This window comes from Schistocerca nitens, chromosome 9 (genome assembly GCF_023898315.1).
Source record: "Schistocerca nitens isolate TAMUIC-IGC-003100 chromosome 9, iqSchNite1.1, whole genome shotgun sequence".
Taxonomy (NCBI): Eukaryota; Metazoa; Arthropoda; class Insecta; order Orthoptera; family Acrididae; genus Schistocerca; species Schistocerca nitens.
This window is the reverse complement of record NC_064622.1, coordinates 12,481,222-12,505,637: the sequence shown is the minus strand read 5'-3', so window position 1 is coordinate 12,505,637 and position 24,416 is coordinate 12,481,222. Positions and strand designations below refer to the sequence as shown.

Sequence of the window (24,416 nt, the reverse complement as noted above, 5' to 3'; positions counted from 1 at the left end):
AAGGTGGTTATAAATCAGTCATGAATGTAACTTCGAATGATGGGGACAAAAGTCCTATAGTAGGTGAAATGATTAAAGCATCATCTACACTGTGTGGTGATGTGAGCAAAATGGTCAAAAACAGTACTGAAGTGGATGTAATCATTAGGGTTAAGAGGAAGGAACCTAGTAGTGAAAGTTAGCAAGGGCAAAAGTTTATGACAGACGAAAAACTGGAAGTGATGTTAAGGCAAATTATGAGTGGTTTGAGTAGTATGTGTATGAAAGAAGACATTAATAGCGTGGAAAAGAGCATGAAAGAAGACATTAATAGGGTGGGAAAGACAACTGACAGTATTAGAACTGACATGGTTAGCTTAAAGGATGAACTGAAGAAAGTAGTTAAAAAGGAGATTTAGGTAGTCAGCTCTAATCTTTCAGAATTAAATAACAAGGTTGAGGCAGTTGTGATGAAAAGATAAAGAAAGTAGTACATAACATGAATGAGAAATTAACATCAATGAGTAGTAAATGTGCAGCAGAGAGAGAGAGAGAGAGAGAGAGAGAGAGAGAGAGAGAGAGAGAGAGATATTGTGATGACTATAGTAGGAGGGTGGAGGCATCTGATAAATTTTGTGCTGGAAGTAGAGTTGAACTTGAGAACCAAATCAATCACATTAAAAATGATTCAGAAGCATAGGTAGAAACCAAGAGTGCAGTAATGGCAGAGGAAAAACTGTTAAAATTAAATGAAAATGTAAATTGACTGAAATGGAGATAAACGTGGAAGACACACAAAATCTAAAGCATAGAGAAAGTGACAGTGGGTCTGATTCTGACAGTAGCTGTAATGATGACAGCAATGACGAATCCAGTAGTGTTGAGAATGGGGTATCTGAATTTATAATTGATAATGAGGGCAATGTGTTAAGTAAAGAGAAATTAATGAGGAACTGTTTTATAAAAAGGACCACATGGTAAGCAAAAAGGAAGTGTGTAACCCTGTAATAACAGCAAGTGTACAAGGTATACATGTTCAGTGTTTAGTGGACAGCGGTAGTGATTTGAATGGCATTTCACAGGCATGATTTGAATCTATTAAGAACACAGACAGTATAGTGGTGATTCATGTTTCTGGAATAAAAATGATTGGTGCTACTGGTAAGCGATCACCGAGTGTAACACGAGAGTTGCTATTAACTGTGGAATTGGCAGGACAGCTGTTGGAGTACAATTTCTTGGTAATTCAAAATCTCAGCATTGATGTAATATTTGGGACTGAGTTCTTGTGCAATTAGCAAGTAGGGGGTTCAACGTTCTGTGTTGGATTCATTAAGTGGCAATAATGCTTACCCCAGCTGTCTATCTCATTTTTCATGTTTGCTGAGGCAGTGTCATGAGAGGATGGAAGAAAGCAAAGTGGTACCATGGTTAAAGAATTCTGTCAAACAAACAAGAGGATAATTAACATCTGAAGTAATCAGCTCATTGGTGCAGCAGCAGAGGCAATATGCAGTGTAAACCACCTTGAATACTAGATCTTAATATTAACTGTGAAATAATAGAAATGTTTGTGTTCAGTGAAATCAGTATATGAAGATAACTATCTGCCCATAGAAGTGTGTCATGGTACAATCATTTCTAATATTAAGGAATTACAATAGAGTTGCCTGGAGTAATGTGTGTGGAAAGAATAAGCAAGATTTGTATGTATATCGTCCTTCAGGCTAGAATCTTAAGCAATTTGATGGAATACAGTGAAATAGTAGTTTTTCTAAGTGATAATTTTGTCTGATCAGTAATGAGAGTTAAGTTTGCCTTAGATTAAGGATCTGTTACTGTGGAGTGTTTTTCTGTAGAATCAATTTGGCATTAGGTAAGCAAAGCAGGTGTTTATCAGATAATAAAACAATAGTGATATAATAAAATAATGAATAATGTTATGGTCTTAATGGTTAGGGAGCCTGTATCTGCAGTAGGGATATTTTTTTGAGAATGCGCTCCACTAGTTAATGAGGTAAGAAAGGTAAGTAAAATAATGGAGCTGACAGACATGATTAATGAAAAAGGTAACTGTATACAAACACATGTGGTGTAACTATCTTGATGATCTATTTTTGAACTAGGGAACCTTGTGTACTGTGTATATTGTGCAATTCATGATACTGCAGTTGGGAAAGAGCTTAACAGAAAGAGCAATATTTTAGTGAGGTACAAGTCATATAATGCTGCATTATTGGATCTATAGATTATCTGAAAACTTCTATTTGTGTTCTGAGGAATTATGAGCTTAAAGTGGTAACACTGGAACGAAGAACAATAAGTTTGCTGATTGACTAATAACTGCGGTACTAGAGTGACGTGAATATTCTGACAGGTCAACTATTTGATAACTTTTGTGAGGATTTAATTTTCTGTTTGAATGAGAGTAGTGCTCAGTTGAGTAGAGAAATGGGGCAATGATTTGGTACAACTTCCATCCCCTTAATTTTGATCTGAGTAGTAATTAAGTTATGTGATGATGACTAAATTTTTTCATAACGTAATGATTAGTAAAGCTATGCTACCGCACATCTTGAGTTTTTGCTATTTAGAAAATGGGAAATAGATCCAAATCTTTCAAGTTTAACCAGTTTCAGGCAGTTATGACAGAGTAATTTTTTGTAATGTAATGTGCACTCGATTTAAAAAAAATTCTAGTCACCACTGTTCATACTTTAGGCAATTTTAGTGATAATTATTTTAATGTTATGAGAACTATGTAATGTATTTATTTATGATGTAATGAATATTATTTGCCATTAGTGTTAAATATTGTTTTCTTAGACTTAAGTTAGAAGTAAAAGTATGTGTACTAAAGTAGAGTATTTTGTCTAATTTTTTCATGCACTGTGGTGGAGGAGAACCACCTCCAAGGGAACTGATAGCAGTGCATTTCCTTGCTAACTGCCACTTGGACTTGTTGAAGGAGTGGACAACTTGGTGAGAAAATGTGTAAAAGCTCATTAAAAGTGTGAAAGTGCTTGTGAAAAATACTGAACAATGAGCAAGTGAAATTTTCTGACTAAAACGTGAAGTGCAATGTGCAGTGTAATATAACTTATTGCAACCTATGAGGATTTATTATTTGAAGCAAGACAGGACTTGTATCAAGTGGTATGTATCTTAGATTGTAATCTTTGTTTATTTGAGGAGGACATCACTTATGATGAAGATGCCTAATTTTTATTGGAAGTATAACTTGTGGATATTTTGCGCAAATGTACAATACACTGTATGTAAATATTTTATATGGGGATTTTCATATGGCCACTTCATGTAAGTATAAATTTGAAAAAATGTATGTACTATAGTTTTGATAAGATTTCATTTTGTGTGTGTGTGTGTGTGTGTGTGTGTGTGTGTGTGGGCGCGCGCGCGCGCAATTTTAACCCACTGTCTGGGGTCACTGGAGGCGTTGACTTGCCCAGTTAGTTATTTTCAATATCTAACCCACTGTCTGGGGTCACTGGAGGCCGTTGACTTGCCCAGTTAGTTATTTTCAATATCTATATGGTCAATCCAGTGAAGGGGTGATGTGATGAAGCAAGCTGGAATATTTTTACTTCCCCTCTTGTTTTGCCATTTGCCTCCTTAAATTTGTTTTTTCCCACTTGTAACTAAATACCATTAACTTATGCGAGTATAACCTGCACTTTCATAAAAGAGATAGGTAGGCCCTCAAGTTTTAAAGAATTTAACATCAGATCTAATCTTGTGCTTAGTTTTATGTATGTAACTGATTTTCTAATTTATTTTGACTATGCCTAGTTAGTATCTTTGGTTACAGGGTGTTTCGTAACTTAAATTCTATTGTTGACTTATAAGCAAATATAAATTCTGTACTAATTATAAACACTTGGAGGAACAACTAATAGCATTCTTAAAGGATCTATTTGGCTCTATTCGAAAATATGTCAGCAAAGGCAGCCCTTCATTCCAAAGCAATTAATAGTGATGTCAAAAGTATTGTTTGCATAACGAAATTTGTTCATTTCATGATTTGAACAAATACTTCGCCTTAACCCTTGCAGTTGCAGTTGAAAAGAAGGAAGTTTTCGATGTATTCAGTTAATTTAATGAGTTAAGTTTTAATTGTAATTTCTGTATATTTAACTTCAAACAACGTGTAGCTTCAGTACCTATTATGATGAGGACATATAAGGGTTCGATTTTTGGTCCTGAGACAGCAAGTCCACAGCCAAGTTTTAGGCAAGAAACCTGTATTGGTTAGATCAACAACAATGCATCAACTTAACTGTGAAACAAGCGTTACACCAATTGGCCGTGTGGTAAAACAATGACAGTGACTGTTCAATTTATTTGAAAGACTGAAATGTGTGGTTAGGTTTTTACTGCTCGCACATGTACAACAGTGAACTATTGTAGCAGTATTTGGATATTTGCCGGCAACCTATTACTGAGGCTTATGGAAAGTTAAACAATAGTGCACTGGCCATATAACTGTGTATTATTGAGGGGTTGTGAACAGTGAAAGTAATGAACTGTAAAACGCAAATGTGCACCTGTCAGCTACATTATTTACAGCAGTCAGTGTCAAAATTACAAACCCCATTTTTCAACCAGTGCAGCAACGCAGTACGTCGACACCGAGGACAATCAACAAAGAAATAAAGCAGGCGAACATCACAAGCAGCATAATATATCATTAGCATTTGTTGTAATTTCCACTATTTCTTAGTTTGTTACTATATCACTATAAACTAAAATTCTCCACCATGGAGTTCTGCCCATCTGTGAAGGCTAGTGTCAGGAACTACTGTAGTGTTTCTGATATAGTAGATACAGACTGATTCACAAGGAAGGTTTGTGTGTATTAATTTGAAATAATAATGACAAGTGTGTAATGTATGTATTGTTAAATATGAAATATGTACTTGGCTTTTGGAGTGGCTATGATGGGAGTTACAAGCTGGTAAACTAGAGAGACAGTATCTGGCAGGAAAGATTGACCAGAAACTATACATATTATAAATTAAAGTCTGACACTGTGCTTTTCTATCTGTAAGGGTAATCCGAGGAAGTACTGTAAGGATTTTAATACAGTTTCACTAATAGATAGATTTATTTGCAAGTATAGATTTGTGTGTATAATTCATTAACACTATGCCGGCCAAGTTGTTTGTCCGTAGATACTTAGTGCTAATCGTGCAAAGCTGGTGTGGACTGCCAGTGCAGCCTTTATGAAAGTGCCTATGTAAATGAGAATGAACCCGACTTCAATAATAATTTTGTGAAGAAATGAATTTAAGATTACAGCAGTGTTGAATAAGGCAACAGGAATTGTCAACGTAAAGAGTGGGAAAAATTCACATGTGAAATGTCAGACACACACATTCACAGTTATTGGAATTCATTTCATTTATTTGTGGAAGAGATAGAAGCTTCGCAACTTTATAGAAATACGTAATATGGTTTTCTGCAAAATATGTTAGCAAACTTATGCAGTGATAAGCTAAATGTAATGTAATACAATCCCCCCCACCAGTCCCGTGTGCAATACCAGGGCTGCACTCTACCAGAAATGACACTGACAGTCCAGTCACTCGCTTGATTGTGAGAATTTACTTTTTCAGTGTAATAGCAGAATCTTCAGTATGTAGCTACATACGAGGGCGAGTCAGAAACTAAATCGCAAATGCCATAATCCTGCATATTGTTATAAATTTATCGCCTACATCTATTGAGAACGTGGTAGCACATCACATGAAAGGAAGGCGATACACTGTATTTTGTAGCTGATGCTTAGTGGTCTGAATTTACACAAGGTCGGCACGTGTGCTATAAGTGTGTACAGTTTAGGACAATGAAATTTTTGTGCGCCAAGGGATTGTCTGCAGATGACATTCGGTGCGAAACTTGTCTCGTGTATGTTTAGGACCATATTTCGTGGAAAGTTTTCAACTGGAAACAGGAATTCAGCAAAGGACAAGAAAAAGTCACAAACAAGGGGTGTCCTGGTCGCCTTTGTTGTCTATTGATGCCACATTGTTTCCACATTTAGGGATATTTTGCTATCTCCAGGACACATCAGCTGTGTGGGTAGCAGCAATTTAAGGAACCAAATAAACTTGTCATGGCCCATGGGATCACCGATTATATGCGAGTGTTCATCACATGAATTCTATGCTGCAGGCTTTTACCAACTTGTCACCCTATGGGGTAACGGTTTAAGTTTGTAGGGGAAGTATGTTCAAAAGTAAAATAAATTTCAGACCAGTAGAGACAGCGCTTATGTCTCTACTCCAGTTTGTGACTTCTTTACTGACTCGACTCTGAATATACTTCGTTCTGCCAAAACAGTGCTCCTCTTGGGCTAGGAAAGAAACTACAGAGCCGATTTCAAAACTCAGTAGTATTTTTTGTAGGTCACAATCCCAGGCTTTGATGTGAGTTCTCAATAGGGTGGTCTACACTATGCTGCATGAATGACAGAGTATACACTGTTATGAAACCATACGAAGTTATGCAACACACAAGTAACTTTAAGTTACACATCGATTTTGTTCACGTCACAGTTTAAGTATCCAAGACCTGTAACTTTGACAGTAAGGTACCAAAAGAACATACTATAGCCCTTCCCTCTCTAGATAATCTGTAATTAAATAGGCATCATTCAGCAGTTAACTGTCTATGAGGGTATGGTCTCCTCACATGATTTGTTAGAGGAAAAGCTTGATATGCAGCAATATAATAAGGAAATTTGCAGTTTTCTTGCATCAAAGTTATAATTTCTGGAAGCTAACTTCCACATTACACTCAACTGAAAGAACTTTCTCTTGCTGCTGTCCCACAGTGTTGTGGCCACGTGCCCCAAAGTTAATTGATATAAAAGTAATCAATCTGCATCCGAAATAGTTAAAAAGACTATGGAAGGAAAGTCTTTGTAATTACAAATTATTTATGCAGATTAAGCAGGAGCTTTAACTCTGAAACATTTTCTGTCTATGCTCCCAATGCAGTTCGGTAGATTCCACACTCCCCACTAACAGTCACCTGTTTATTTCAGATTTCTCCAGTTGGTCTTGGTAAATATTCAGGCTGCAGATGTTCCCATATTGTCTCAACCAGAATTCCTCAAACAGTAGTGTCTCATCAGAATAAAATAAAAGGAAAGCAGGATATGTATTCGACTGTCGAACTGCGAGTAATGGCCCCGTTAACAAAACCAAAGTGGGAAATAGGAATGATCACCTCGTACACTTTAAGTGTGTGCCATGAGGTGGGGGCTCATATGACATACTGAAGATGCTGTTCTAATAGCCAGACATAACGGCGGCAACCAGCTGTAGATTGCATTAATTGTCGGAGCAAACACCGCCCGTCATCCAAGGTTTGATTGTCTATTCTGAACAGGTCGAGAAGCCTGCCCCCCTCACGAGCTTTAGCAGAGCCCACATCAGGCAACACTGTCCCCAAGAGCTAACTGAGGTCCCCGAGTTCAGAGTTCACTCGAGGGCTTCCAGCACAGTCTCTGTACATTCTGTGACAAGCTAGGCTGCAGCTACAGGCAGCTCTTATTCTTAAAGTTTGATTTTTTCCTTGTGCTACTCCCAATTTGGTTCTGTTACACAAAAAAATTATTGCGTATAATTTGGGCTCAATAGGAAAAGAGGAAGGAGTGCCTCTCAACCACTGGAAGTGGGTGTGAGGGGGAACTACACAAAAATCTCATTTTCATTAAAAAATTTTGTTCATAAGTAGCTCATTAATCAATAACTATTACTTTCAACTCAGCTTTTCATGTTGCTACATTAATTTCAGCAATACAATCCATTACGCTACAACCTGCAACACTTCTGAGGCAGAGATGACAAGAAAATCAGAATATTTAAAAAAATGGACACACTGGTTGAATTACTCATTTTTTTTTGTAAATTATTCTATGAGCTTTCTCATCATAATCATTTACAGCTTTCATACTACAAATTAAGACAAACTTTAACACAGGTATAGAGAAGTGATGAAATCTTCATCAATAGGAACATATCCCTATATCCATGCAATCAAATCTGGTAAAATACAAAATACTCTTAACAACAATATAATGAAAAGGACGGATTGCTGCTCACCACATGGAGGAGACACTGAGTCACAAACAGGCACAATAAAATACCACTATGCATTTAAACTTCCAGCCAAAACACCTTCTTTTGAGGGGTCAAAAAAATTTCACCAGTGGCTTTGCTGTGGCTGGACTGCAACTGTGTCTGACGGGGACAGCAGTGTATGGGTGGGGAAGGTGTAGTGGTGCTTGTGGGAGCATACAGGGAAGTGGTGGGAGCATGATACAGCTGCTATGTGAAGTTGGGATGTTTGGGGTGAAGTGGGCCTGAGGGCAGAGGGGAGGGGAAGGAGGAGAGTGGAGAGAAGTACAGAAGGTGAGAAAGACAAGTGGGTGTATTGGCAGATTAGAAGGTTGTGTAGTGTCAAAGTGGGAGGAGGAGGGGGGGGGGGGGAAGGTAGGTGGGCGGCATGGAATAGGAGAGACTGAGGCCAATGGAGTTACAGGAGCAAATGATAGGTTGTAGGTTGAGTTCCCACCTTTGTAATTCAGAACAGCTAGTGTTGGTAGCAAGGAGCCGGATCATGCAGGCTGTGAAACGGTCATTAAATTGAAGCATTTGCTAGGCAGCATGTTCATCAACTGGGTGATCCAGCTGTCCCTTTGCCATTCATTTGGACGGACAGCTTCTTAGTTTTCATGTCCACATAGAAAGCAGAACAGTGGTGTAGCTTAGTTTGTAGATCACATAACTACTTTCCCCGGCAGCTCTGCCTTTCGTGGGATAGGGCATGACTGTCACTGGACTGGATTAGATTGTGGTGGGGGGATGTATGGAACACCTCTTGCATCTAAGTCTATTGCAAGGAGATGAGCCATACGGCAAGGGTTTGAGAACTGGGATGAAGCAAGGTTGGACAAAGATATTGTTAAGGTCCAGTGGGTGATGGAATACCCCTGTGGAACAGGTGTGAAAGATGGAGGGTAGGCTATTCCTCATTTCAGGGCACGACAAGAGATAGTCGAACCCCGGCACAGAATGTGATCTACTTGCTCCATTTGTGATGAAGCAAGCTGGGATAATTTTTCTTCCCCTCTTGTTTTTCCATCTGCCTCCTTAAATTCATTTCATTACTTTTAATTATTTACCATTAGCAAACACGAGTATAATCTGCATTTTCATAAGAGAGAGATTGGCCCTCAGTTTTAAAGAATATAACACCAGATCTAATTTTGTGCTTAGTTTTAGGTATGTAATTGATTTTCTAATTTATTTCGATTATGCCTAGATAGTATCTTTTGTTAAAGGGTGAAATCAGTAACTGTTTCGTAACTTAAATTCTACTGTTGATGTAGAAATAAATATAAATTCTGTACAAATTATAAACATTTGGGAGACGAAACAATAGCAATCTTAAAGTATTTATTTAGCTCTATTCGAAAATATATTAGCAAAATGAGTCCTTAATTAATTCCAAAGTAATTGACAATTTTGTCCCAAGGATTGTTTGTGAAACTATATTTGTTAATTTCATGATTTAAATAAATAATTCAGCCTGACTCTTGTGGTAGAAGAAACTGTTAAAAAGACAGAATTTTTCGATGTATTCAGTTAATTTAATGAGTTAAGTTTTAATTGTGATTTATGTAAATTTAACTTTGAACAATGTGTAGTTTCAGCACCTATTATTGTGATGATATATAAAGGTCCGATTATTGGTCACGAGACAGTCAGTCCCCGGACAAGTTTCAGACAATAACAGTGTAATAAGTGTTAAACAATTAGGCCATGTGTTGAAACAGTGACAGTGTCTGCTCCATACGTACCTGAGTATTCTTCAAGAATTGTGGAGTTTGTGGTTATGTTTTTATTGATCATAGATGTTCAACAGAAAACTACTGTAGCAGTATGTTGAGGTTCGCCTGCAAACTATTCAAATGGCTCTGAGCACTATGGGACTTAACATCTGTGGTCATCAGTCCCCTAGAACTTAGAACTACTTAAACCTAACTAACCTAAGGACATCACACACATCCATGCCCGAGGCAGGATTCGAACCTGCAACCGTAGCAGTCGCACTGCAAACTATTAATGAGGCTTATGGAAAGTTTAAACAATAGTGCACTGCCCATACACATATAACTGTGTATTATTAGGGGGTTATGAAAAGTGAAATTAAGGTATTGTGAAACACAACTGTGCATCTGTCAGCTACGTTATTTACCATAGTCAGTGTACAAATCACAAACCCCAATTTTCAGCCAGTGTAGCAACATAGTAAATCGACACCAAGGACAACAAACGAAGAAATAAAAAGCAGGTGGGACCGTAAAATGGTTGCTCTCTCTCTCTCTCTCTCTCTCTCTCTCTCTCTCTCTCTCTCTCTCTCTCTAATTTAGGAATCATGAATGAGGTAGGGGTGCCAGGATTCACAAGGTTGCAGGAGGGGGGGGGGGGGGTTGGAGGAATGCAGGGAGGGTGGGGGGAGTGTGTGAAGAAGGGAGGGAGGGGGAGAGGCTATGGAGTAAGTTTTAGTATGCACCTAAGGATTTGAGGAGAGCCTGTTGGATTTCTGAAATGGGGTCCACTGTGGCAGGACTTGTATGTGGTGTTTCTCAGCCAGGTAAGCCTTCTGGTTCAAAAACCATAATGGGTGAGCCTTTGTTAGCAGGTAGGATTATACAGTCAGGATCAGCTTTTAGGTCAGGATCAGCTTTTAGGTGGTGGACTGTGGTTCCTTCTCTGATGTGAAGTTGGTTTCCATGTTGAGGGGTTTGGGAAACGATGGTGGGACAAAGTTTTGAGGTTAAAGTAATTCTGGAATGTTAACTGGGGATTATTGGGGGTGGTGGTAATGGTGGTGGATCAAGGTTGGATAGAGCAGCGTGAGTCGGGTAGTGTTCAGTATTGCTTTTGGGTTGATTCAGATTGGTGAGGTTAGCAGTGAAATAGCGTTTCCACTGTAGGGACCAGGAGATGGAGAGAAGGTCTTTAGTGAGTCCAGCATGATTCAGTTTGGGAGTAAGGAGACAGGTAAGACCTTTGGGAGGGACTGATACTTCTGTGTGACTAAGGCTTTTGGAGGAAAGGCTCACAACTGTGTTTTGGGTCTGCTGAGGTTCTGGATTCTGTATTGCGGTAGGTGGGAGTTTCTGAGGTAGTGAATGTAGTGAGTCTGCAAGGCAGGGTTTTTGAGGGTGTGGCAAATGTAGTAGATCTGAGAGACAGGATTTATAGGCAACAATGGGATGCAGGGGAGGTTTGATGGGAGCCCTTGCAGAGGTGTTGGGTTTTGGTAGTCCAAGGCACGAGTAGGTCAACAGGCTGGACAAATTGAGATGGCATTGCATACGCTTTCTCTAGTTTCTGGAGGGCCAGTGTTTTAATGTGAAAGATGGGATGCAAGATTGCAGTGTAGGAGAATTTAACAGATGGAAGCGAGGTATTGCAAGGAGGTTTTTTGGACTTGGTTTACATGGTTTTGCAGTACTAGATTGGTGACAGCTATGAATGGAATGAATTTGAACAGCCAGAGGTCAATGGGAAAGGAGGGGTTGCAGACAGAGATAGGTGATTTGCTGGTCAGGGCGTTTGGGTGGATTCCGTGAGCTAGACAACAACTCTGGAATACAATGTTTGATTGGACTTTGGGTAGGGAGGGAAACTTATCTTTATCGGTACAGATGGAAGAAGCAAGCACCCACAGTGGGAAAAAAAAAAAAAAAAAAAAAAAAAAAAAAAAAAAAAAAAAAAAAAAAAAAAAAACTCACACACACGCGCAAATACATGATAAAAATTCACAAATTCACTCTCTCTCTCTCTCTCTCTCTCCTCAACCCTACCACTCTCTGCATTCTTATCTTCTACTTGCTTCCTAAAGACCATAAAGCCAACCAACCCATTGTGTATATAACAAGGGTGGAAGAATGGACAACCAAAATTACCGACCAACAGATTTAACATCAGTTTGCTGCAGAATCCTTGAGCATTTGCTTAGTCTCAAGGAAATTATCAACAGTAACCCAGGCGAGTGTGACATGACTGCTCATTTTCTATACACATAAATGATTTGGTGGGCAGGGTGAGCACACAATCTACAGCTGTTTGCTGATGAAGCCGTAGTGCACCAGAAGGTGTCTTCATTGAGTGACTGTAGGAAAATACAAGATGATGTATACATAATTTCCAGTTGGTGTGATGACTGGTAGCTAGGTTAAAATGCAGAAATACTTAACAGATGAGTAGGAAAAACAATGCCATAATTCTCAAATAAGATGTTGGCAGTGTGCTGCTTGACACATTCTGGTCGATTAAATATCTAGGCATTTCAAAAAATATGAAATGGAACGAACATGTAAGGATTGTGTTAGGGAAGGCAAATGGCCAACTTCAGTTTATTACGAGAAATTTTGGAAAATGCAGTTCATCAGTAAAGGAGATTGCATATACACGACACTAGTGCAACCCATTCTTTGTGTTGCTAGGGTGTTTTGGACCCCACCAGGTCCGCTTGAGCAGAGAAGTTTGTGGCACAACTTGACTAGAAGAAGGAATCAGTTGGTAGGACATGTTTTGAGGCATCAAGGGATCACAAATTTAGCATTTGAGGGCAGCGTGGAGGGTAAAAATCGTAGAGGGAGACCAAGAGATCAATACACTAAGCAGATTCAGAAGGATGTAAGTTGCAGTAGGTACTGGGAGATGAAGAAGCTTGCACAGGATAGAGTAGCGTGGAGAGCTGCATCAAACCAATCTCAGGACTGAGGACCACAACAACAACAGGTCCACTTAAGGGAAGGCTTTGAAACAATTCAAAGGTGGGCTACTACATTTGTTACCGGTAGGTTTGATCAACATGCAGGTATTATGGAGATGCTTCAGGAACTCAAATGGTAACCCCTGGAGGGAAGGCAACATTCTTTTAGAGGAACACTAGTGAGAAAATTTAGAGAATTGGCATTTGAAGCTGACTGCAGCACGATTCTACTGCTGACAATGTACATTTCACGTAAGGACTATGAAGATAAGAGAAATTAGGGCTCATTTGGAGGCTCTATTTGCAAGTGGACCAGAAAAAGAAATGACTACTAGTGGAATGAGGTACTTCCCACCATGCACCATATAGTATGTATGTATATGTAGAAGCAAATTGTGACCAGCTAGTGTACTCTCACTAAGAAAACCTCTGCTGTCATGGCACATCACCTTCAGCCTTTTACCTGTAGCCTACCTTTCAACATAAATGACTCTCCACAATTCTACTTCCTTTACCACATGGCACCCAGCTCGTAACTGTCGAGGCCACCTCCCTCTACACTAACATTCCCAGTGCCAAAGTCCCAACACTCTCCATCCTTGTCACCACAACCACCTACGTCCTCACCTACAATTACTTCTCCTCTGAAGGCATCATATGCAAACAAATCTGTGGTACAGCAGTGGGCACACACATGACACGATCCTATGCCAATTTAGCTATGGGCCACAAAGGGGAATCCTTCGTAACCACCTAGAATTCCAAACCCACATCCGATTCAGATTCATTAATGGCATCTTCGTAATTTGGATTGAGGATAAGGACACCTTATATAAATTCCTCCGACATCTCATTACCGTCTCCCCCATTCACTTCACCTGCCACTTCTCCGCCCAATAAGCCACTTTAATGAATGTTGACCTCTACCTCAAGGTTGGCTTACATCTGTACCTCTGCCCCTATCAAACCTAATAACCACCAGCAATACCTGCACTTCAGCAGCTGCTACCCATTTCATACAACAGTCCCTCCCATACACCCTAGCCAGGCGTAGTCATTGCATCTGTAGGATCGTGCAGACTTTCTCAAAATTTACCACGAGTCTCACTGATGCCTTCAGAGCCTGAAATCACCCTCTCAACCTCGTATATAAACGTATCCCCTGTGCCCTCTCTCTCGTCACCTAACACTTCCCACTTACCCACTGTCTGGCCGCAAAGGAGCCCTTCCTTTGTGACTGAGTACCACCCTCGACTGGAGCTACTGAATCACATTGTCTGCCAGGACTTCAACTATCTCTTGTCATAGCCTGAAATAAAGAATATCCTACCTACTATCCTGCCCAACCCTCCCGCAGTGGTATTCGCCTGCTCCCAACCCCTGGCCTCATAGTTCACATTCCTGCAACAGACCTACATGCAAGGACCTGTCCCACACATTCTCTTACCACCCCTCCTCCAGTCTGGTCACAGGCATTTCCTACCCCATCAATGGCAGGGCTACCTGTGAAAGTAGTCACGTGGTATACAAATTATGCTGCAACCGCTGTGCTATGTGCAAACTAACAAGCTGTCTGTCAGCAAGACTGGCCATAGACAAATGTGGCCAAGAAGCAGCTGGTCCATCCAGTTACTGAACATACTGCCCAATACAAAGTGCTTCACTTTAACGACTGCATCAAGCCTGTGTCATCTGGATTCTTCCTACAAACACCAGCTTTTCTGAACCGTGCATTTGGGAACCCTCCCAACAAAATATTCTCCGATCCTGTAATCCCCCTCAGCCTCATCCTTCCCTAGTTCCTGTCCTCCGCCTACGTATCACTTTCCTGCTCCAACTACAATAACACACATTCTTTCTATTTTGCCAATAAATCGACTAATTTTTTCCCCCTTCTCTACTTCTCTCCTGTCCCTTCTACTTTCCCCCACCAACACCTAACCAAAGAAACGGGTACAGCTGCCTAACATTGTCTGCCCCTGCCCCCCAAGCACACAGAAATGCCACGACACAACATGGCATGGACTCTACTAATGTCTCAAGTGGTGCTGGAGGGAACTGGCGGCATGAATCCTGCAGGTCTGCCCATAAATCTGTAAGGGTACAAGGGGATGGAGATCTCCTCTGAACAGCACATTGCAAGGCATGCCAGATATGCTCAATGAGAGTTTGGTGGCCAGCGGAAGTGTTTAAACTCAGAAGAGCATTCCTGGAGAGACACTGTGGCAATTCTGGATGTGTGGGGTGTTACAGTATCCTGCTGGAATTGCCAAAGTCCATTGGCAAGCACAATGGACATGAATGGATACAGGTGACCAGGAAGGATACTTACACATGTGTCACTTATCAGAGCCATATCCAGACCTATTGGGGTCCCATATCACTCCAACTGCACATGTCCCACACAATTATAGAGCCTTCACCAGCTTGAACAGTCCCCTGCTGACATGCAGGGCCCAGGGATTCATGAGGTTGTCTCCACATCTGTACACACCCATCCACTCGATACAATCTGAAACCAGATTCGTGCGACCAGGCAACATGTTTCCAGTCACCAACTGTCCAATGTCACTGTTGGCGGGTGTAGGCGAGGCATAAAGCTTTGTGTCATGCAGTCATCAAGGGTACACACGAGTGGGCCTTCAGCTCTAAAAGCCCATATCGATTGTTTCGTTGAATGGTTCGCACGCTGACACTTGTTGATGGTCCAGCAATGAAATCTGCAGCAATTTGCGGAAAGTTGCATTTCTGTAGTATTGAATGATTCTCTTCAGTTGTTGGTCCCGTTCTTGCAGGAGCTTTTCCCAGCTGCAGTGATGTCAGAGATTTGATGTTTTACCAGATTCCTGATACTCACGGTACACTCATGAAATGGTCGTGCAGGGAAATTTCCACTTCATCGCTACCTCGGAGATGCTGTCTCATTGCTCATGCACCGACTATAACACCATGTTCAAACTCACTTAAATCTTGGTAACCTGCCATTGTAGAAGCAGTAACTGATCTAACAACTGCGCCAGACACTTGTCGTCTTACATAGGTGTTGCCAACCGCAGTGCTGTATTCTGCCTGTTTACATACCTCTGTATTTGAAAACGCATGCCTATGTAAGTTTCTTTGGTGCTTCAGTGTATCAATCTTTCCTCTTCATAATACTGTTAGTTATTCCACTCTGGCTTTCCACTGTTTAAAAGTATACTCTTATTTTATTATAGTCAGTCAGTTTAATTCAATTAATGATATTTTCAGAAATTTTATCAATTCCTACATAAATCTTATCAGTATTTTCATCTGACTGTTCTGCCTCACAGTTCAATGCATTTAACATTTCCATTTTCTTTTCATTTCATTTTTCCAAAAATAGTCAAGGTGACAGAACGGAGGCAGGTACCATAAATGATATTCCATTTATGTTACAACACACTAGGTTCGTAACCTCCACTGAGAATTCAAAAGAGTCTTTGACATTTCTTCTTGAGTCACCAGTCCTCTGTAGATGAAGATGTAGATCTGCCCGGTTTGGTGCGGCACACCTCTTTGCCTCGCAGTAGTACGTGCACCCAACATCCTCAATTATTTGGTAGAGGTATACCTATCTCAGTCTTTCCCTGCAGTTTTTCCCCTGTACAGCTCCCTCTAAGAATACGGAAGTTGTCCTCTGACATCTTAACAACATCTTGTCCTTTCTTGTCAATGTTTTCCGCATGTCCTTTCTTCACTGTTTCTGCCAAAAACCCCGTCATTCCTTCTCAGTCCACCTAATTTTCAACAACCTTCTATAGCACCACAACCCAGACACACTTATTTTCTCCTTTTCCAGTTTTCTCACAGTCTGTGATGTATGTTTTCTCAGAAATTTCTTTATCAAATTAAGGCTGATGTTTGATACTAGTAGACTCCATATGGCCAAGAATGCCCTCTTTGTCTGCACTAATCTGCTTTTTATGTCCTCACTTCATTCACTGTGTGTTATTTTGCTTTCGACATCGCTGAACTCCATAACTGCATCTCCTATACTCATTAGACTCTTCATTCCACTCAACATGTCCTGCTGCTCCCCCCCCCCCCCCTTTTCACTTTTACTGAGGATGGAAATGTCACCAGCAAATCTTATTGTTAATATCCTTTCACCCTGAATTTCAATCCCACTCTTATCTTGCAAGATGTTTGATTGGTTGCACTTCCCCCAATGATTTTAAATATTCTCAAGCAATTTTATCCAATCTCCTAAGTCTTCCATATCAACTCCCACTACTTCTACTATCATGTCATGACACCGCTCATAGACACCTTCACTGTGCTCTTTCCACCTATCCCCTCACCCCCTTTGCATTTAATAGTGGAATTGCCCTTACACTCTTAATGTCGACTCCTCTGCTTTTAATAGATGTTCTGACTTTTCTATACGCTGAATCAGGCGTCTGACAAGTATTTTTTTATCGATTCCTTTAAATTTTTTTCTGTAATGATTTCACCTTGGCTTCCCTGCACTTCCTGCTTATTTCATTCTTAAATGAAACAGTTCTGTAGTCCTGAATTTCGCTAAACATTTTTGTACTTACATCTACCATCCATTGATTGAAATATTCATATTTTTTATCTCAAGGTTTCTTCCCAGTTACCGTACTAGTGCCTATATTTGCCAGCTCAATTTCTATGATTGTCCTTTTTAGAGATCTGCAATCCTCTTCAACTGAACTGCCTACTGTAGTATTTTTATAATCATAAGCAAACTACACATGTAGCACAGTGAATTGGTCATAATAAAAATTCTTCACAAACAAACATTTTCAAGCAATAGTTATCATGTAAGATGGATAGCCCCCTGGAGCACTGAAAATTCTAAAACTTCAATTAATCCACCCTAAAACGCTAGACTCTAAAAGAATCATGAACATAATAAATTACTTGATGCAAGTTTTCCATTACCCATCTATGTTGAAATTTGTTTGGAATTTATTAACGTTGACAGCGACATGGAAGGCATAGTATATTATTAGCACAGCCTGTTCTGTTGATGGTGCGAATGGAGCATTCTACTTCCTGTCGAATCTCTGGAACAGTTCTGAAGCGAATGCCACGAAGTGGTTCCTTCATCTTCAGAATCAAATCAAAGTCACAAGGACTTGGGAATATGGTGGTTGGTACAGTACTTCCCAGTCCCATCGACCGAAGAGAGCAGCCACAGCTTGCACTGTACACGTCTGCGCATTCTCGTGCAAAATGATGGGTAGGTTTGGCAGAAAGTGTTGCCGCTTCTTTCACAAAGCTGGTAGCAGGTGACGCTCCAAAAACGAACAGTAGTACTATGCATTGAAGGTCTGCTTGAAGGAAAGTAATGCGTTAGGATAACACCATTAAAGTTGTACACGAGAATCACCATAACTTTAGACCGCACCATCAACAGAACAGGCTCTGCTAATGGTATACTACGCCTTCCATATCACTGCAACGGGTTATACACAATACTGGTGACTACTTTGAAGGATAGTAACAGGTGCAAACATGTAACTCTTTTGTATCGGTTGTGAATAAATAGTTGCCACTATTTAAGTTCCAACCCTCGTACATTTGAATGTAAGAGTTAGGTTACACGTACATGCTCTCTTTGATCTTTAAGACTGCTTTAGGTCAATCATTGAAGCTACTCTGTCCTGGGATGTCTCTACATCTCTGAATAACTATTGCAATCTACATCCACTTGAACCTGTTCACTGTATTCACCCCCTGGTCTCAGTCTACAATTTTTACACACCAGGCTTCCCTCCAATACCAAATCGACAATTTGTTCATGGCTCCCCAGGATCTGTTCTATCAATAGATCCTTTCTTTCAGTCAAGCTCTGCCATAAATCCCTGTTTGACTGACTTTATCCATTTTTCGGCAGCCAAGCCCCGCATCTGCTTGAAGTGAGAAGTCACATGTGGTCACCCTCTGGCTGACACTCCATCCACTTGAACACAGTTTCAAGACTGGCAAATGGTTCACTAGTTGATGGTCCCATGTCTGCTTCAGTTTCTACATTAAGGTCATCATCTTGCTCGACACTTTCTTCTCTCACACTTTCAATAAGTTCATCATCATTTAGAATTTGAAAACCACCGTCTGGCAAATCACACACAATCTATTCTGCTATATCTTCAGCACTAACTTCTGAACATCCAGGAATTTTCAAAAGTGTTTCTTAATTTCTCAAGTGACACATCATCCTCATCTTCTCCAGTCTCTTCCATTTCATTTTCTTTAGTTTCTTTTTCATGTTTCATCTTTTCCTTCTCTTCTTCAAATGGTATGCCTTTCAACTTTTTCCATGCATGTTTTAATGTGATCCCTTAACCAAAGTCCACTCTTCTGCCACCATGTAAGCGCAATCTTTCAAAGTGGTTTTTTCTTTTTTCTTTCTTTTTTGTGGTTACCCAACACACCTTCGTCTTAGCACTCTACCAAAAGATTCCTTAAAAGTTACCTTTTATAAAGACATTTCATGGTTTCGATAACAGACTCTTCCAGTGGTTACAACAAGCTTGTGACATTTGGCGGTAAAAAGATTGTTGTAAACTGGTCATTCTCTCTTTCCAACAATTCTTCAGTGGGATGAGTTGTGGCATTAACAACAATAAAAAATACTTTATTGTCTTCGTTTATGAGAGATTTTGTTGATTTTACGCAAGGGTGAAAATTTCATATCACATCACTCAGTAAATAATGCTGCAGTCATCCTAGCCTCGGGTTGGTTTTTATAAAAGAGTGGAAGCTTTCTCAGATTTTGAAATGCTCTTGGGTTTTTTTTGACTTCCCTATCAACAGAAGTGGTATTTCACGGCTTCCCGCACAGTTTGCACAGGTAAGCACCATAACACGGTCTTTACTAACTTTATGTCCTGGAGCACTACACTCCCTTTTAGATACTAAAATGGTTTTAGACAGAGCTTTCCAAACGAGCCCGGTTTCATCAGTGTTGTACAAAAACTCAGAATCGTAGGAGTCTGCTACAACTTTAAATTTTTGAATAAAATCTGCATCTTTGAATTCTGCTGATAACTTCCTGTCACTTAAATCTAAAACACGGACACCATGCCTGCACTTAAAATTTGTTAGTCACCCGTTACTTGTTTTAAAGGATGAACAACCAAGATTCTGAGCTAAGATCTTAGTTTTTTTTCACAAAGAATCAGAACTGAAATTGGGTTTCCCATAGAATGTTGCTGCAAAAACCATTCTTCTAATTTTTTGTTTGTTGTTGCCTTCATTGTTTTTCTTGAAGAACTTCCAGCTTCGTTTTCATGCACTGACACGAAGTTTAAAAGTGTAGGTTTGCTCCTTTTAATGTCTCAAATCATTGCTTGTGTCAGCCAACTGTTTAACCATAACTCCTTTATCTGAGTAGTCTACAATTTTTAGTTTAGCCGCTAACAATAACACAACACGGTTTCTTTTGGAAGCCACGGTGAATGACACAATGCGCTCACAAACAAAACAACATGTACAGTCAGCAGGTCCGTAACACACAGACTAGCTAGCAATCAAAAGGAAGTTACAGGTGGGATGGGTCAGCCATCTGCCGACAGTGACACACTGTCCCAATAATGTTCGCACTGCACCTATACTACCTTCTTGGAGAGAAGCACAATAGCGCACATAGACAGAATCATTATTTTGCAATTCAGATAATCAGCATTTTGGACAGCCAGAGTTAAGATATTTGGAGTTCTGCTTTACTACCATTAGTGTTTCATTTCCTAATCTTATTCTTTCAGCATCACCTGATTTAATTTGACTACATTCCATTCTTGTTGTTTTACTTTTGTTGGTGTTCCTTTTATAGCCTCTTTTCAACACACTATCCATTCCATTCAAATGCTCTTCTAAGGTTCTTTGCTATTTCTGACAGAATTACAATGTCATTGCCAAACCTCAACCTGAACTTTGATTCCCTCTCCAAATTTATCCTTGTTTCCTACACTGCTCAATCACTGTACAGATTGAATAACATTGGAGGTAGGCTGCAACCCTCTCTTACTCCCTTCTCAACTACTGCTTTCCTTTCATGTCCTCCAGTCTTCGACTCTGTACAAGTTGTAAATAATCTTTCGCTTCCAGAATTTTATCCCTGACACCTGGAGAATTCCAAAAAAATTATTCCACACAACACTGCTGAAAGTTTTATCTAAATCTAGGAAAGCTATAAATGTAGATTTTCATTTTTCAGTCTATCTTCTAAAGTCAGTCATATTATCTGACATCTTCCCAATTTGTCAGAAATTCCAACACCTCCCCTGAGGTATGCAACTGCTTGTCTTTCCATCATCCAGCATTCTTGTCTGTATTTTGCCAGCAGGACTTAGTAAACAAATGGTTTAATAATATTAAAACTTGTCAGCGCCTGCTTTTTTGGAATTGGAATTATTATATTAGTTTTGAAATCTGAAAGTATATCGCCTGACTTACATATACTGCACATCAAGTGTAACAGTTCTGCCATAGTTGGTCCTCCCAAAGAACTCAACAATTCTGAGTGTGTCCTCAAATCCAGGGGTCTTGTTAGACTGAAGTCTTTCTGTGCTATGTCAGATTCCTCTCACAGTAGTGTATTTCATTACTTAGTGTTGGCTTGCCATTTGAGCTCTTGATATTCATATAGATGTTTGTCTTTTCTCCAAAGGTCTCTACAATTTTCTTACAGGTGGCATCCATTATGCTCCCATTTATGCATTTTTCGACATTCTTGCATTTTTTGCTCAGCCATCCCTGCTTTGTCATTTTGCTCTTCCTATAAATCTCATTTTTTAGACATCTGTATCCCCTATTGCGTGGTTCGACTGCTGCATATTTCTTCCTTTCTTTAATTAGACTCAATATCTCTGGTATTATCCGAGGATTTCCAGTGATCACTGTGTTTTTGCATATATTTTCCTCTGCTGCCTTTACTGTTTCATATCTCAAGGCTATCCATCCTTCTTCAATTTGATTCCTTATACCTGTTGCTGTCAATTGTTGTCTAATGCTCCATTTGAAACTCTTACCAACTTCTGGTTCTTTCAATTTATTCGGCTCTCATCTCCTTAAATTCCTGCCTGTCTACAATTCGATAGATACATAACTCATGAAACTGATCCTCTGCTCACTCAGAAACACACTTTCTCTGTAATTGGTGATCAATTTCATGCATGAATCTTGGTTTATCTTTCAAAAGTTTATGATCAAAAACTGGCTATGTTCTTCAGCGCACTGAGATGTGTTACGTCCTCAAGTTTCTAAACAAAATCTAGTGTTTTTTTCTTTGCTTAAGATCCTCCAGTATATCTACATTGTTAATGCCAATTATCAATAAAAAAAACTAATTCTTCAAAGGCTGTATCAGAATTCATGATTTTTCCTGATAATCATCACTTCTCATACAGCTAGGGTAACACTCTCACGCACAGTTAAATTACACACTGGAAAATTTTAAATGAATAATATTAAGTTTTGTTTGACAGATGATGTTTAAGACAGTTATTTAATGCAAGTAGTACTTGAGAAAACAAATTTTGTCTTGTAAACAAACTGTATACCAAGACATTGTTTGGTGGTGTCCAGGAATGGCTCAGCAGCTCTGACCCGTTGTGTCACTTGACCACTGCTGTCTTTTGACATAATGGACTCGAATAAGAAAACCTAAGTACCTACCTACATTAGGTAATTAAGTTATCAAGCACGAGTAATGTTTTGCAATGTTAATATTTTCTTCTGGATTTTCCAATTTTGAACATCCTGGTGCACCACTTTCCCTTATTCTACAGAGCTCTAATTTCTCACAGCTTATTTTTACATGGTGTGGAACAAAACTGACTGGCAGCCCAAAAGAAATACTGGGAATTTCAAAGAGCACCGTGTAAGAGGCACCCTAGTGTGACTTCCCAGGCTTGGGCCATGGTGTCAGGAACTGTAGGGTCCCTCCTAAATGATTCAACTGTCTGCTACACATCAGACACTGCTAACCTGATAGCTGTCTGCATGTTGGGTGCACACAGGTGCAACTTTCCATCCAGTCTGGATAATGAAAGCTACCCCAAAATACAAAGAATAAGGTGCATATGTGTTAAATGCTAAAGTTCTTTCCTTTCCATTTCAAGCTCAGTACTGCTTTAGGTCTAATCCATTTAAGAGATCAGACCACAATCCATACACCATTAATAGATGTATTACAACTGAACATAATCAAGGAAAAGGGGAAATCAAGTGATCAGACTCGGTAGGCAGGTACTGCTGGTCAAAAGGCTCTTCAACAGCGACTCTGGATATTTCACACTCTTATGTTTTAGGCTGTCACGCATGAGGCTGTGAGCATATAATCTAGTCTGCCATAAATTTTAGTAGCTACTCATCACATAAGCAATTATAAACACCCTGTCAGTATGAGAACAAAGATTCTGTAACTTACCAAACGAAAGCGTTGGTACGTTGATAGAGAAAATAACAAACACAAACACACACACACACACACACACGCACACACACACACACACACACACACACACACACAAATTTCAAGCTTTCGCAACCCACGGTAGCTTCGTCAGGAAAGAGGGAAGGAGAGGGAAAGACAAAAGGATGTGGGTTTTAAGGGAGAGGGTAAGGAGTCATTCCAATCCCGGGAGTGGAAAGACTTACCCTAGGGGGAAAAAAGGACAGGTACACACTCGCACACACACCCATATCCAACCGCACATACACAGACACAAGCAGACATTTGTAAAGGCAAAGAGTTTCGGCAGAGATGTCAGTCGAGGCAGAAGTACAGAGGCAAAGATGTTGTTGAAAGATAGGTGAGGTATGAGCGGCGGCAACTTGAAATTAGCGGAGGATGAGGCCTGGCGGATAACGAGAAGAGAGGATATACTGAAGGGCAAGTTCCCATCTCCGGAGTTCTGACAGGTTGGTGTTAGTGGGAAGTATCCAGATAACCCGGACGGTGTAACACTGTGCCAAGATGTGCTGGCCGTGCACCGAGGCATGTTTAGCCACAGGGTGATCCTCATTACCAACGAACACTGTCTGCCTGTGTCCATTCATGCGAATGGACAGTTTGTTGCTGGTCATTCCCACATAAGATGGATATGGGTGTGTGTGCGCGAGTGTATACCTGTCCTTTTTTCCCCCTAAGGTAAGTCTCTCCACTCCCGGCATTGGAATGACTCCTTACCCTCTCCCGTAAAACCCACATCCTTTCATCTTTCCCTCTTTCCTGATGAAGCAACCGTGGGTTGCGAAAGCTTGAAATTTGTGTTTTTTTTTATTGTGTCTATCTACCAGCACTTTCTCGTTTGATAAGTCACAGCATCTTTAGGAGTGCATCGAGAGCACAGTAAGAAAAATACCACAGTGGCGTGTATAGAAGAGTGTTGTGAAAAACATAAGAAAAGCATAGTGCTGCAGAACAACTAAAAATTTGACAAAAATTATCAGTGTCTAATGCAGAAGAGTAACAATGTGCTAGCAGACGGCATTTCCCGATGTAAGCGATAAATCAACCGAAAAACCGAAAATCACCACCACAGATGATGCTTTACTCAATAAAGCGAAAAAGACAGAGAGAGGGAGAGAGAGAAATCAAGCATTTTTGTACTTGCAAT

The 24,416-nt window shown here is 40.0% G+C and overlaps 1 protein-coding gene across 4 annotated transcripts in view; it reads right to left on the bottom strand.

Moving 5' to 3' along the window:
* The window catches only part of LOC126202935 (myotubularin-related protein 3), a 175,643-nt gene that overhangs the window by 55,381 nt on the left and 95,846 nt on the right, over positions 1-24,416 (bottom strand). The gene's annotated exons all lie outside the window — the stretch shown is intronic.